The sequence below is a fragment of the Sceloporus undulatus genome, chromosome 11, assembly GCF_019175285.1.
Source record: "Sceloporus undulatus isolate JIND9_A2432 ecotype Alabama chromosome 11, SceUnd_v1.1, whole genome shotgun sequence".
Lineage (NCBI taxonomy): Eukaryota > Metazoa > Chordata > Lepidosauria > Squamata > Phrynosomatidae > Sceloporus > Sceloporus undulatus.
In genome coordinates this window covers 4090651-4097940 of record NC_056532.1, presented here as the reverse complement: position 1 = coordinate 4097940, position 7290 = coordinate 4090651, and the positions used below count along the sequence as shown (strand labels likewise).

At 47.5% G+C, this 7290-nt stretch overlaps 1 long non-coding RNA gene across 1 annotated transcript in view; it reads right to left on the bottom strand.

Moving 5' to 3' along the window:
- Nucleotides 1-1781: 1781 nt before the first annotated feature.
- Nucleotides 1782-7290, bottom strand: part of LOC121917046 — an 11620-nt gene continuing 6111 nt past the window's right edge. Inside the window, exons 2-3 of the long non-coding RNA XR_006100937.1 lie at nucleotides 5235-5363; nucleotides 1782-1869 (exon numbers count right to left, since the gene is read on the bottom strand). This is a non-coding gene — a long non-coding RNA (uncharacterized LOC121917046). The remainder of the gene's footprint in view (nucleotides 1870-5234; nucleotides 5364-7290) is intronic.

Here is a 7290-nt window from a genome sequence, read left to right as displayed (position 1 = left end):
TCGCTGGAACAAAAGCAGGAGCGAGCAGGTTGGCCGTGGTTCGGATATTTGAAAAGACGTTAAAAACGGTTGGGAAAGACGTTATTTGAGTGTTGAGAAATATCTGGCAAGAAGAAACCTGACTATTTTGTACAGAATGAGTCTCGAAACTGGAAAACTAAGGAGCGTCCGGATGTTCAATAGCGTCTGGATAGACTGGTCGATTGCATTGAATTAGAGAAACCTACCTGTATTCTTAAAGGCGACGACTGGGACGACGTTTGGGATCCACCCCTAAAATATCTGGGAAAGAAAGGAGACATATTTTAAATGTTTTAAAAAATTAATAGTTTAAAGAAAGAGGAAAACCCTGTCAATTTTGTGTTAAGTATAGCCACAGTAAATATTAGAGGTACGTGGTTAAAGATTAGAATATTAATATTAATACCTCCATTGGAATATTATAGTTACATGTTTCCAGATCCTGTCTGTATTTATGAGTCTTCTTAGTGGAGACTCAGTTCTGTGGATGGTCATTTTATGATGCCGTTGTATTTGATGGGACTTGAGCATCCACAGATTTTAGTATCTACAGAGCCAAGCCTTTGCAGGTACCGAGGGTCCACTGTATGTATATATATATGTGTGTGTGTTTGTGTGTATATATATATATATATATATATACCATATATACTCAACTATAAGCCAACCTCATGTATAAGTCGAGGGCAGGTTTTGGGGCCAGAATTATGGATTTTGATCTGACCCATGGATAGGTCGAGGGTAAAATGTATGGGCACATAACAAAGAAACTAAAGGATGAAACGAAGGAAAACGATGCCAAAGAACGTACAAAATTCCAGCGCACATAACTGTTTATGCTCATACTAAAGGCAAGATGGATGAGAGAGAAGAGGAGGGTCAATGCTTCCAGGATAGATTATATACTCTTGCCTTTGACCAGGGCATGGTTCCTTTTTTAAACGAGAGTTAAAGTACAGGACTTACATTGACCTGTGGATAAGTCGACCCAAGCTAAATGTCTAGACTTATACATGAGTATATACAGTAATAGCAAAGGTGGGTAAAGCATAGTCCTGGGGCCACATGTGGCTGCTTTGTCACGGAGGGAGAGGTTTCTCCATGGCGGGGACAGGGTTGGGAGTCCTGCACCATTAAGGAAACATTTTCTTGTTGTGAAGTCGAAGGCTTTCATGGCTGGCATCCATAGGTTTTTTTAATGGGTTTTTTGGGCTCATGTTCTAGTTTCGCCAGCATCTGTGGCTGGCATCTTCAGAGAACGCTGGCATGGCAGAGAGTGGGGTATACAGAACAATACACAGTTTAACATACAAATCGCTCTCCCAACCATGGGTCACACAGTATACATATATACCCCACTCTCTTCCACGCTAGCATTCTCTGAAGATGGCAATGCCACAGATGCTGGCGAAACGTCAGGAAGAAACTCTTCCAGAACATGGCCATATAGCCCTGAAGACCCACAAAAATCAATTTCCTTACTGCTGCAAGCCTTCTTTGCAGGGCTGACAAGGGGCCCATGGACGGATCAAGCCATGGATCAAGGGGGCCAGAGCCAAGCCGACAGGGTCAGGCCCTTGTTTGTCTACTTTGTGGTCTCCCTCCCTTTCCCTTCCAAGCATGCCGGGGATGTTGTGTGTGTGTGTGTTGTGTGTGCGCTTTTGTCCGCCTTCCAGCTCCTCTTGTTCTATCTCTCTCCCCCCCCAAACCACCTCCCAATGTCGCAGATCAATCTGTTCTCTCCCCTTGGCAAGACTCGCCTGTGTCTTCTGGTGTTGACCTTGGCTGCCTCTTCCCAGCGGCTGGAGTGGGATTATGCCATAAATTCTTGTCTTCTAGGAATCTAGCCTGGGAAAGCAAAGGAGAATATTTGATTAAAATGCTTTACATCTTACCACATAAGAGAGCCATTTGGCACCAAGCACTCGGCCGTTGGGAAGGGGGTCGGCGGACATGCCAAGGTAGAGAGGAGGGGCGGGCAAGGGAGGCAAGGGGGTTGTTGTTGACCCATATACTTTTGGGCACCGGGGCTCAGAGTCCTTCAGAGGGAAGGAAAGGGATCAAAGGTGGTTGAAAGCTGAGGGGGTGCAAAAGGGGTTTATGCATAGCCCTCCGCAATGTTGTGCAGATGAAAAATGGAGCACTTGTGCCTAGAACCTCAGAGTCTGGTCAAGATGGCAAAAGGTATTAATGAAACACACACACGCATGCAGCAGTTTGCTTTGGCCTGAGCCTACTGGGAAGGGTGAGATTATGCCCCGTCTTGTCCTCTCCCCATTGCTTCATTGATAAATGCAGCCATCATGGTGAGGTTGTGATGCTGTGACCCTTGAAGCAACTGAGCTGGACTTTGCATGCCATCCATCTACTTGGTTCCCTTTGTTACCTAACAGAAACTTATTGCACTTGTGCTCATTCCTAAACGGGCATAAAGATTCGGTTCAGCGCTTCCCATCCAAGCGACAATAGTGAAAGCAGAGGAGGCGTGGGAAGAGGGTGCATCATTTCTCTGCACATCTGGGATCCGGGGAGGAAGATTTTTTCTCTCCAGCGTGGAACTACTAAGCATACCTGGCAGCTGGCGCACCAATCGCCCGAGAATTAAAAGCGCAAGGTGGCTCAGCAGTGCCTGGCTTCATCCTGAGCAAGCTCCAAAGCTGAGCTCAGAGATCCTAGGCCTAAGCCCTCTACGCATGCTGCCTGAAAGAGAGCCAAAATCCTCTGAAACGCAGCTGGGACGAGGTTTGGCTGTGGGCACGAAACGGATAAAGGGATTTGCAAAAGGAGAGAAGGTATTGATCATCGGTCATATGCTGACTCCCTTTGGATTGGCACCAGAGTTCCCTTTCTCTCGAGCGCTCAGCTTTTGGGCAATGAAGACTGTCATGTTTGGGTGGATTACAGGTGCCAGCATGGACACTGGTGGCAGTGCCAAGGATACGAACCAAAGCTTTCTGGACTGCTCAGCAGCTAATTTTGGGATGGTGAAGACTGCCATGTTTGGGTGGACGGTGAGTCCCAGAATCCACCAACTGATATGGATGAACAGGGATCCAAACACTGGTCTCCAGAGGTGTTGCCCAACATTCAAACCACTATCATGAGAGCCAGCATGAGGTAGCTGTTTGAATCTTGGACTACCATCCTAGAGACCAAGATTCAATTCCCAGCTTGGGCACAAAACCAGTTGGGCAATCTTGGGCAAGTCACACAATCTCAGCCTCGGGGGAAAAGCAATGGCACCCATGATACTTCTCATTTTCAGACTTTTCCTAGGCATGGAGGAAAGGCCAGAATTGGGGAGAGGGCTCTGATGTGGGGCAGGTGCATCCCTCCGACCTGTCTCTCTTTCCATCCCTCTCTCAACCTCAGCAATGGAGCCACATTCTTGTGGGGCGGGGGAACAGCTGGGATGGGGGGGTGTTCAGCTTCCCGAAAACTTGGCCTCCGCCATCTCCCTCTCTCTCTCGCTGTGCAAAAGGAACTTGTGCCAGGGCCAAAGGCTTTCACAGAAATAAACACAATTCTTAAAAAAGAGGCAGGAATGGATGAAGTAACATGGAAGGTATGAGAGGCGGCCCCACCCGGCCTCCCATCCCCAAAATCAAACAGACGCCGTCCCGAATCCCGAGCCTTGCCCCAAATGTGCCAAGTGGGTGCAGAAAGAGAGGAAAGGAGGTTCAGTCTTTGCAATCACGGTCCAAGTCAGGACATTAGCTTGCAAGGAAAGGGATGACTTGGAACCAGGGGACCTAGAGGTTCCTAGATAAAACCGTTCTCTAGGCATTTGTAAGTCCTCCAGTCTAATTCTATGGCCAACTTCAAGCTGATGTTGACCATAGGGTTTGAACTGGAGGACCTAGATCAACAGGTCTCTAATCATCTGTAGGTCCCCCAGTGCAATTCTATGGTTAACATTACCATAGCATCACATTACAGGACCTAGATATTCCTAAAGAGGGGTACTGTACTTTTAGGTTTTAAAAGGTGATTTATTTTATTTCATTTGCAGTTTCTCCGCTTTCACCAAAGTCCTGTGCCCTGAAACCCAGTCTAAGAGATGCCCCCCATGGCCACCTCCGATGGTCTCTATGGACTCTATGGTCAAAGCTTCCAAGAAGATGATCTGATTTGGATTATTATTATTACATTTTTTCCATGTTTTGCTCTGGAGAACTTGCCATTCCTTTCCGTCCCATTCCTGCTTTGCGCCAGGCGTGAGCCTTGTAAACATTCGTTCCAAAGCCATTGAGATTCCCTGGGGTGGGAGGCTGCAGAAGACAGAGGGGATTTATGGCTATCCATTCGCTCATTCAAAATGGGGACAACGTATTCCTAGTCACTTGGTACTCGCTGGTAGGGAACTTGGAGGGCCCTCAGGAATTGGAGTGCGATGGGGCAGCCAACATAGATGGGAAGATGGGAAGACGGAGGGCCTGGTCGACCAAGACAGCAAAGCCTGGCACCTCTTTCCCCGTCCTCCAGCCAATTTTCCATGTTATGATTTGAGCGCATGCCTAATCAACGCTCATGCATGAGAGTGCAAGCATTTTTTTTTGTGTAGCACTTTCATGCTTTTCGGCTAAGAACACCAGCTTCCCTGTTTCTAGAAACCCAACCAAGCTGAGATTCAGGGCAGACTCGCTGCTACAAGATGTTGTGACAGCTGTCCATCCACTCATTGAGCCTTAAAAGAGGGTCAGATATATTCATGGAGGATTGGGGTTACTGATGGCCATGGTCCAAAACAGCTATCGGTCAAAGGAAATGTTTTTTACTTTGCATAGTGGGCTGTGAAACTCACGGTGTGCCTTCAAGTCGTTTCTGATTCATGGGGTTTACTTGTTCAGAGGGGATTTGCCTTTGCCTTCCTCTGAGGCTGAGAGAGTGCGCCTTGACCAAGATCACCCAGTGGGTTTCGATGGCTGACCGGGGATTCAAACCCTGGTCTCCAAAGTCATAGTTCAATGCACAAACCAGTCCGAGACCATGGCCCTCTAGATGCATCGCCAAAGATGGTTTTGTCCAAGCTGAAAGGGCATCCTGATTCCTGACCTCCCCGCTTCCCAAAGCCGAAAACGAGGAACCAAAGTGGAATCCATTGAGCGGGAAGAAAGGAATGCAAACACAAGCATGTGCTGGAGATTTAGGAACTGTGAGCGCATTTCTCGAGTGCCACCACCAGCCTAAAAAAGAAAGGAAGGACAACTTACAAAACTTATCCGCTGGGGATCTGAGAAAGAGTCGAGCCTTGGGATATGAAATGTCACTTGCCAAAGCCGTCTGGGACTGAGCGGCGACAGGAGGATACACTGGGAGCAGGATTCCTTGTATTCTTCCTCCTTAAAAGTAATGTTCAAGAAAGACATAAGATAAGAAGAGGCCTGAAGCTGGGTCAGATAAGAATGAGAACAGAGGTGTGCAAAGTTTGGCTCCTGGGCCGCTGAAGTGAGGGTTTGGAAGACGTGATTAACATAAGCATTAATATGGGATTAAACTGTTCACTATGGCCTGTTCCAGACTGCCAAAATAAAGCTGCTTTGGGTCTCTTTGGAGGTATGCTCTTTAAATGATGCATGGGTCCTAAGAGTCTGGAGGTCGCACCAAAGCCACATTCCATTCCTAAGCACTGGAGGGCAGCTTTGGTGCAACTTCCGGACTCTTAGGATGCATGCATCATTTAAACAGCATACCTCCAAAGAGACCTGAAGCAGCTTTATTTTGGCAGTCTGTAACAGGCCTGTATGATTTATATAACATTAAAGTAAAGTGAAAGACATTGATCATTCAAGATGTTCCATATTTGGGCTCAGTTGTCCATCAGAGCAAAGAAATCGGAAGAAGACCAGTCTACTGGTTGCATAAAGTCGACCCCTGTATTAAGGCCATGTTTCCACTGAGTCAAAAGCTAGGCTAATCCTCAATATTTTCCTCCCTGTTCACATCTTCCTTTGCGTGTTTTTGCCTCTGTCGGGGGAGAAATATGCACCCTGAAGGCATCAGGGCAACAGGCTTGGCGTCCGCGGCGTGAGCGACTCGCAGAGATTTGGGGTTCAAAGCCTTTTTTGCACATTGCTTCTCCGCGGACCCACGCACTTGTTTATATAAAACCAGGGCATAAAAACAGTATAAAATATCCAGCAAGGAGAGGATAGCAAAGGGTAAGAAGAAACACAAACAGCGTCTGGGAAGAGAAAATAAGCACGGGCAGATCAAACACGGCCCTTTCTCGGCCTGCTCCCGTTTGTCGCCATTGCGGGAAAGCAAGCATGGTCTTGACCCCTCACCATGTTCGTCTGGGAAATCAGTACGCAAAGGGATCTTGGAACACCTTTGAGACTAAGGCCTGTTAGAGACTGCCAAAATAAAGCTGCTTCATGTCTCTTTGAAGGTACAGTATGCTCTTTAAATGATGCCTGGGTCCTAAGAGTCCGGAGGTCGCACCAAAGCCACACTCCATTCCTAAGCACTGGAGGGCAGCTTTGGTGCAGCTTCTGGACTCTTAGGATGCATGCATCATATAAATAGCATACCTCCAAAGAGACCCAAAGCAGCTTTATTTTGGTAGTCTGTAACAGGCCTAAGACATTGTAGCATTAGCTTTCACAGACTTGGTCTGTTTGCCAGTTCCGTGCATCTCAGGAAAAGATGAAGCTTGCATCTACACTCCAGAATTAATGCATATCGACGCCGCTTTAACTGCCATGGCTCCACCCTACAAAATCCTGGCATCGTAGCTTGTAAGGAGAACTATCTCAGCAAACTACACATGCAAAATGCCATTATTGGGGCTTCATTCCCCTTGGCAAGAAATGAAGAAGACTACATTAAAGAAAGGACCGTCTTTTTTCCTTCTCTCCATCTCGAGGTCCTCTGCAACCATTTCCCGGCTCCAAGCAAAGGAGTTACGTGCGCAAGTTTGGGATTATCCCCCAAAGTCCGACAAGGTGCAAAACAGGTCCAGCCACCTGATGCCTCCTCTCTCCGCGCGCCTTTGCCAGTTTCCTTCAGGACATCAGAAACCTTCCCACCGAGGAGGAGCGCTCTCCAGCTGGCTGCGTCTCCAGGTTGCTTTTGGAGAGGAATGTGCAGACATTTTGCTGGGAAAGGTCCATGCGTGAGTGCTTGGACACATAACTGTTTCCATGTGGAAGAAAAATATCCCTGGAAGAGGTTTGAGCCACAAGGGAAATGACTCCTTCTCCTCTTGGCAATGGCTAGTTCCCCCCCTATGCTCACTCTTCAGGAATGTCAGTCAACGCAGGCCCT